General features: G+C 46.1%; 1 long non-coding RNA gene across 1 annotated transcript; it reads left to right on the top strand.

The window, feature by feature from the left end:
• Nucleotides 1-601: 601 nt before the first annotated feature.
• On the top strand, nt 602-8,162 carry LOC123826277. Its single transcript, XR_006787028.1, has 4 exons — nt 602-737; nt 3,441-3,542; nt 6,757-6,866; nt 8,037-8,162. It is a non-coding gene; the product is annotated as an uncharacterized LOC123826277 (long non-coding RNA).
• Nucleotides 8,163-8,628: the final 466 nt, after the last annotated feature.

Here is an 8,628-nt window from a genome sequence, read left to right as displayed (position 1 = left end):
TCATGTCCCCATGGTCTTGGGATGCTCCTTTCTGATGCTGATGTTCCGTGAGAGCACGAATGTCCAACCGGAGAGTAACCCGGCCCAGCAGTGAGCACGCCAGGCCGGCTCCGGGTAACACTGGGCCTCCCTGTCTAAGCGCCAGACCCTTTCTCATGTTGGGGCTGCTTTTCCTTCCTTCTTAAATTGAATATATAAAAATATTTACAACTCAGTCAAGCATAAAGAATATTAAGAAACAGTTTGCAAAAGAAGAAATGCCAGTGTTAATTGTATTTGTAATAAATACTTGTGAACAAAAATGAGAATGTAGAATAAGGAAAATAGGAAATAAAATTTTAAAATCTATCAGTTGAGCAAAGATGAAAGAAAATGAAGAGCATATCAGCCTGAGGGTGGGGAGCACATTCTGTAGACGTTGAAGGGATTGAAAAATGGGACCAAACTCCTGAAGGATGCCTTTGTAAAAGGTCTCAGGAATTCAAATGTGCTTACATTTTGACACAGAAAGTCTTCTCTTAGGAATTTATCCTAAGAAGATAATCACATGTGTGTGTATATATGGATGTTTCTTCTATCCTGGTTTTATAGAAGCAAAAGGACTGGATGCACCTAAATGCTCTAATCACTGGAATGATGGTAACGATGGACAGAACATCGCTCAACGTGTCTCAGGCAGTGACACCCTGGGATCTACATTAGAGGGTCAAGTGTAACCTTCAGAGCAAACTCATGAGGTACTCGATATGGGATCCTTGTGGGGGACAGGAGACTCAGAGATGATCGGGGGTGGTGGGGCTGCAGTGAACACAGGGTGTTTTCTCTGGGGGCCTCGATGACTCGCTTTCACTGGGTCCCTTGGCAGCTGTTGTCCCCAGAAGGACCCAGGCCTGAGCGTTTCTGCCTCAGGCCACCCTGTGGTATGTGGTGTGTGGTGTGTGGTGTATGGGTGCTTGATTTCTCAGGATAAGATTCTACAGCCCGAATCAGGGGATATTGAAAGTATGTTTATTAAAGCTGGGGACAGTGACATTAAGGAAGGACTTAGGGTAGAAGAAGTAACTGAAGAGAGCCTAGGTGGGGCTGCTCTGGTTTCTAGAAATGTTACAGGAAATGAGTGAGTCAAGGTCAGGCTGCAGTCAGCTCACTGGAAAGTAAAACTCCCAGAGACAGAAGTGAGCTGAGGTGGGGTTGCTGTCAGCTCACTGGAGAGTCAGAGGAAAAGGGGGCCTTCTTGGCAGGATGGGGAAAAAGCCCAAAATAAGCTGCTGCAGCCCACTGCTCCCCTGGTTGAAAATCTCAGGTGGACCCTTAGAGCTCAGAAGGAGAGAAAGCAGTTCATGTCTGAAACCAGGTTGTGGGTACGTACTAGAGGGAGCTGCCCCAGGTCTCTGTGTGGAGGGTTTCTATCTCTTGTCTCTGTGTGAGAATCTAAGGGGAGGGTTTCAGCAGAACATTCACCAGGTTTCCAGGGGTGTTTTTAATATGCTGATGCATCAACATGAGCACTAAGGGGGATCTGGAATTATTCTTTGGTCAGCTCCACTGTTTTACCTCTATCTTAGGTCTCTCTGGCTCTAATGTTTTCTCTATTTGTCCTCCTAACTTCCTCTTTCCTAGGGCTCATCTGGCACAAATGGACTCAATTGGGTCTCTGTTGTATATTTCCCCCCGATTGGGGTGATTTAACCTACCTATTCTCTGGTGAGGAAGGAGAGGTACAAACCTTTTGTTCTGCAGTGTTCTTGGTTAGGGGAGATGAGGTCTTGCAATTCACCAGTTGGCTGTAAGTTCTTCAGACTGTTTGACCTTCCTTAATTTTCTTGCTTCCATTACCTCATTCCTTTTGCTCAGGCATTTTCCTTACTTCTTACTACTCTGCCTCTCTGTGACTCTGTACTCCGTGCAAGTGAACTGTTGCAATGTTCCAGAATGTTCTGTGATAGGATGCTGCTTGGGTCAGAGCTCTGGAGGACATCAAGGGGCTGTGTACCTTAGCCATCCAGACCATAGTCAAGTTCATCACCCAGCATGGGTTTCAAGGCCTCCACTGTGTCAGGATTATTTAGAGTCTGGAGACAGAATGCACAGCCAGAGTAGGACCCTGGCTCTGTGACTCTGACACTGTCGTGGGGGAGATGGGCCATTAGCAGAAATGACACAGGTGTAATCATGATCCAATGCTCTGAGGGAAAGTTTCCTGATATCATGGAAGCAGATAACCAGGAGACCTCCGGGTCCCATTCCTGTGGTCTTAGTATTACCTGAAAGATGTAAAAGATAATGGCATCTGAAACAGAACCATTATACACAATCATAGAACAGGAAAGATCACTTGGAAATCAAAAATATCATAGAAGTGAATAATTCAATAGGTGAACTGGAAGATTCAAGGTATACTCCTACTGAGTGGTATAAATGAAAACGTGTGGGCAAGCTGGAGAAAAGACCAATTAGTCTGTCTGTCAAGAGATTTCAATAAGTTAATAATAACAGTAAAAATAGTATGGGAAAATGAAAATGAAACATGCTGAGTAGGAAATGATTTTAGAATTTTCCAAGAATATTTCTTGAAGTGTATAGATAACAATTTACATTTTGAGTGGTCTAATTATATTCTCACTACAGCAGATAAAAACAGACCCACACCCAGACACATCATGATGGAATTGCAAAAAGGGGATGGAAGAGACCTTGAAAACTTCAAGAGGCAGCAGATATGGGCCTGGAGACTAGAAAACATGGAAGCAATGTTTGCCAGTTTCTGGAGAGAAAAATATTTCCTAAACAGATTTCTATATCAAGTCAAAGTGTGAATAAGGGCTAAGAAAGTCTAAAGTTTCCTCATGTGTTTAGAGTTTTCATAGTTAAGTTTGCATGTTCTCTTTAGGAAAATACTACCAGGAAAAGTGGGGAAAATCAGGAAGTAAACCAAACAAGGGGAATATGTGGGATCCAGATGACAGGGGAGCCAGAACAAGAGAGGCCAGGGCTGCCCGAGCTGAGGTGAAGGACATCCAGCTCCTGGTCTGCAAAGACCCAGTGCACCTGTGTCTGGAGCCAGGGCTCTGGACAGGTGTCTGCAGAGGTGAAAGTGGTTGAATATCTGATGTGTTCAAAAACATGCTCATGAAGATTTAGACTGTGGGGAAAGTAGTGGAATGAACATGTGAAACTGGACAGAATGGCCCTATGACTGACATAGGACCAGAATCAATGACCAACCACCCACTACCCTAGTGCTGACCAATCAATGGAGACCTTGACCCTAAGTCCCTCAGTCTCCCATGCAACCCGTCCCCTAGAAGCCATCAGGAAGCCAGATCTTAGAGGAACAACTCACCTGTGACTCTGGGTTTGGAGCCACTTCCTTAAAGAAATCAAGTATTTCTTTTTTTTTTTAATACTAACTTGAGGATTTTTTCCCCCATTGCTTTCAGAGAGAGAGGAAATGAGAGAGGGAGAAACATTAATGTGAGAGAGAAACATCAACTGATTTCCTTTCACAGGCACGCAGACCAGGGATCATTCTCACACCTGAGGTACGTGATCTGAGCAGGAATCTACTTGCAACCTTTCAGTCATGGGATGATTCTCCAACCCACTGAGCCACACTTACCAGGGCTAACCCTTTGCTTTCTTTGCTGCAAGCTGCTGTTTGCATTGGATCGGGCTTGAATGTGCACGGGTCAAGGAACTCCTTTAGTTTAGTGAGAATTTGTCATTTACAACTTTTAACATCTTATGATTTTTACAGTAAGTATGCATTCATCATAGAAATCACAGATTATCTATATACACAAAATTAAGTTAAAAATGTTGTTGACATGTATAAAAGAAAAGGCAGATGGGGAGGAAAGTGAAGAGCTCAGCTCAGGGCTGACAGTGCTGGGCTCTATGTCTGGACTCTGGGCAATGAACTTGCATACTTTCCCCCACTCCTCATTCAGGGCGCTGCTCTCTGTGGAGGCCAAGCTGGGTCTTTCCTTCCATCTGGGGCATGGTCGTTAGTATCTAGTGAACTCCTTGTTGCTTTTCAGAAGTCTGTTTTTGTATTGCACACATCATTTTTAGCTATTTTCAGTGGGAGGATTTGTTCATAGAGTCCAGCCAAGTTTGTCAGGAATGGAATATCTAAGGCAAATGGTTGGCCTTAGAGAAGAGGATAAGAGTGTGAATCTTAAATTGTGATGTGAGGATGGCCTGTCAGGAGTTTTACAATGGTAGGGATTTACTGTAACTTCTTAGAAAAAGTTATTCATGCACATACAACAAAATTCAAAAGGCACTCAAGAACACACAAGAGAAATAAGTCACACTGTCCCTCTGCCCTCTCAGTCACCCAAGTGCTCTCCCAGGAAACCATCTCAGTGAGTCACTTCTGCTTCCTCCTCCCAGGAAAACCTATCTGTGCATTAATGTTGTTGTTATGTCTGTAAAAAGAGCTCAGGCCACAGAGTAGGAGAATTATTGGCAATTCTGTTCTTTTAGAATATGATAAGAACACTCAAACTCAACAATAAGACAACAATAACTCAATAAAAATGGATCACATTTCTAAACAGACCCTCACCAAAGAATTTATACCTGTCATGTCCAGGTAGTTCTGTTAGTTAGAGTGTCATCATGAGTACCAAAATGTTGTGGGTTTGATCCCTGGTCAGAGTGCCTACAGGCAGAATATTGACTCTCTCTCTGAGACACACACTTTCTTTCTCTCAAATAGATTAACATGGCCTTGGGTGACAGTTTTTTTAAAGGCTTATAGTAGAAAAGAATGCTTTGTAATGGCTGCAGCAGCCTCATACCTGTGTTTATCAGGTCTCGTGATGGCATTATTGTCTCTTGTGTTGATTTATTGTACAAGTTGTTTTGTACAACAACATTCGGTGGAGACTTGTAGCCCAGAAGTAATAGGCTGATCCCTGCAGTGTAGGGGAGCAGTAGGGAGACCATCCAGGTGTGAGAGCCTCTGGGCTGTTTGCACAACCACAGCATCACACAACCACATGTTTCTCAGGATGGATCACCACCATTAGACGGCACATGAGTGATGTAAGTGCATCAAATAAACACACTGGATATCTTACACTTTCATGAGGTTGTATGTCAGTTCTATTGTAACTTAAAATAAAGTTCATGGTATATATTATGTGCAACACTGGCATTCGGTGAAGGATTAGTAAACAGTGTAATTAGGAATATTATAAACACTGACATCCACAGATTAGATTGTCAAGAGTCACTTCCAATAGTTCATGACCCCAGGAGCTCTAGGATCCCTGTGCATCTGCAGTGAGGGGTGAAGAGCAGGAGAACAAGAAGCCAACCAGGGAAGGTCTGCACCCACCGGAGATGGGGGCCCACTCACACTATGACTTTAAAGTGAACACAGAAATCAGCACATAGGAAGTGACACAGGTATCCACCAGCAACTAGACGGTGTGGGTGGCTCTGGTCTCTGGAGGGCATTGGTGGCAGCTGTGGGGTGTGAATGTGCTGCAGCCTCTGGTGGTGTCTGTGCAGGAGAAGGACCATGAAGACGCTGGACAGACCAGACTATTAGGACAAAGAACCTGACATCAGGATATGACCACAAGATGGCAGCCTCAGGCAGGTGTAGAGACTGGGGACAGTGATGGCCATTACTGAGATGGCCCTCTGGGGCAGCCAGCAGGAGGTAGAAAAAGTATCCCATGTCCCTTGGAGAGAATCTGAGCTGAAACTCATGTTGTCATTGGGGTGCAGGGACACTCTACACCAGGAGCTCCAGTCACAGCATTTCCTGGTGGGTCCTTGCCTTCAGCTTCTTCTTCTTCTGTCCCCAGGCCCCTCACAGTGGTCATCCTGTGTGACCCCTGGCTGGTCTTCCTAGGCATTGAAGTTCCGCAGGGCTTGTTGTTCCCAGTCTGAGGTGTGTTGAGTCTGGAAAATACCTCCACTTGAAGCCACTGTGTCCTTGCTCAGGGTCTGGGGTCTCCCTCTGACCATGTGACATATGGGACACTGTAATACCTCTCTATCATTCGTAGACCTCATACTGGAGTCTCCCATTGGACTAGCCTGTCTCCATGTCCTGGATGCTGACTGTGGGGAGAAGCCTTCCTGGTCATACACTCTGGGATTAGGACAAAGGAATGATGGGGAAATACAGGGAGATAACATTAAAATTGGTCACTGCAATATTCAATTGACAGTAAGAAATGCCAGTTGAAAATCACATCTTAGAAACCAGCTATACCAGCCAGCTCACTGGCCTGAAATCTTCCTTTTGAGATACCACTGGGGGCAAGGGGCACAGTCCACTATTTCTTCCAGTCCTTCTGCCATGGCCAGCGCACTGGACACCTGGACCTGTCACTTTATGTACAGGGGTTGTTCAAGCTGAGACAGGCAGGTGGGACATCTAGGGCTTCTATACAGTATCCAGCTGTAGCCCCTCACGGGGAAATAAAAATGCTCTGCACCTCACCTCTGGTCTCCTTCCGTCCCCACACATGTGACTCCCTCTCCTCTCTTCTCCCCCCGCCACTTCCTTCCCCTCTGGTGACCATGACAGGGCTGGCTGTGACTGTGAGTTCCTTTTTGTTTGCTCTGTCAATTTGTTTGTTGCTTTTTGTTTTGTGCTCTGCATATGAGTGAAATCATGTGATTTTAATTTTTCCCATCTGACTTATTCCCCTCAGCGTGATACCCTTTAGGTCCATCCATGCCATCCCAAATGGCAAGATTTCATTCTCTTTTCCTGCCTCATAGTGTTCTGCGGTGTGAATGCATCACAGCTCGTTTATCCACTCACCCACTGACGGGCACCTGGGCTGTTCCCGAGCTTGGCTGCTGTAAATCACGCTGTGATGGACAGAGGGGTGAGTATATTCTTTCAAGAAGTGTTTTGGATTTCTTCAGGTAAGTACCCAGAAGTAGGATAGCTGGGTCCACAGGCAGTTCCATACTTATTATCTTCAGGGAACTCCACACTGTTTTCCAGGGGGCTGCACCAGTCTGCATTCCCACAAAGCGTGCGAGAGGGTTCCCTTTTCCCCACATCCTGGCCAGCACTGGTTTGTTGCTTTATTGAAGGTAGATTTTCCAGCAGACAGGAACTGATACCTCATTGTGGTTTTAGTTTGCATGTCTCTTAGAGACACATTGAGCACTTTTTCAGGACTATGAGCCATCTGTAAGCCATCTGTAAGTCCTCCATTAGCCGTCTGTAAGTGTCTGTTCTGGTCCTCTGCCCATTGCTTTTCAATGCTCACCTGAGGACATGTTTGTTGATTTTAGAGAGATAGAAGAAGGGAGAAACTGAGAAAGAGAGAGAGAAAGGGAGACATAGACGTGAGAGAAATACATGAATCTGTTGCCTCTCATCCAAGCCCCCAGGAGGAATAGAACCCTCAGCCCTTTGGTGGACTGTAGGAGGGTCCAATCCACTGAGCCTCTGGGCCAGGGCTGCACAGTTTAAAGGGAGATTGTTTCATCTGCCCCTTCACTGTGTGGGTCTGTGTGTCTTTGGATGTGAGTTGGATCTCCTACAGCCAGCATAATTGTGTTCTGCTCTAATATATTCATCTTCTCTGTGCCTTTTGGTTGGTGAGTTCGGTCCATGTCCATTCTGGTGATTATTGACCTATGGGGACTCTCTCCACTCGTTTTACCTTTCGTTTCTCATTGCCTTGTGTCTCCAGTGTTTACTTTCCCCACGTTCCCCGTCTGTTAGGCTCTCTGTGCCTCCTTTCCCCATGGTCCCCAGCCCCTCACCTCCCCCCACCCCTACTACTTTGGCGTCCTTGTATGTGTCCAAGGTTTTAGCCACTCCATCGCCTGAAGGTCACGTCTACCCTCGCACCCTCTGCCGGCTGGCGGGGGTCTTACAGCCAGATTGGGCTGGGACCTTTGGGACTTCTCTGGGACACCCTCCCACCTGGGTCACACAGACAGGCTTGTGCAGGGAGCGTCACAGTGTCTGACTTGTCTCTTTAAGAGGGTCCTCATTCTACCACGATGCTGATGTCCCACCCTGTGTCCACCAATAGGCATATCAGCCCTTGTGCTGCACCTGAAGCCCCGTCCAACCCTCCCTCTCAAGAATCTGCCAGTTTTACTCCAAGGACAACCTGTCTGGTGGAAGCTAAGCAACACAACCCTGCTGTGATGAAGGGGAAGGAATCAGGGGCAAAGGCCCAGGGGGGACTGTGGCAGAGTTGCCTCTGTGGCACCTGAGACACTTTCTCCTTGACTGTTCAGTTCTCATCACTCCAAGCTGGAAGCTAGTGAAGCCTCACTAACTCCAAACATTATAAATGAACATAAAGATTCTTTCTGAGCCAATGAACCTCCTGTATCCAGCTGTTCCTGAAGTCCTCCTGCTTTCCTGTAGGGTCTCAGAACATTCTGTGTACTTGAAATAAATGTGTTTTTCTGTTACTGAGAGAAATCTCACACACACACACATCTCCTGTTGTTGAGAGAGAGAAACATCAGTCAGGTTGCCTTCCTTATGTTCCTTAGGCACAAGCCCTGACTGGGAATCAAACCTGTGGTAATTTGGTGCATGGGCGGACACTGCAATCAACCCAGCCACCCTGGCCAGGCCACATCCCTGTTTGATCTGTTTCTATAGGTCTG

This window comes from Phyllostomus hastatus, unplaced genomic scaffold, assembly GCF_019186645.2.
Source record: "Phyllostomus hastatus isolate PE091 unplaced genomic scaffold, TTU_PhHast_1.1 phas_contig_133, whole genome shotgun sequence".
NCBI classification, from domain to species: domain Eukaryota; kingdom Metazoa; phylum Chordata; class Mammalia; order Chiroptera; family Phyllostomidae; genus Phyllostomus; species Phyllostomus hastatus.
Note: the sequence above shows the minus strand (reverse complement) of the source record. Positions and strands in the feature narration are given on the sequence as shown.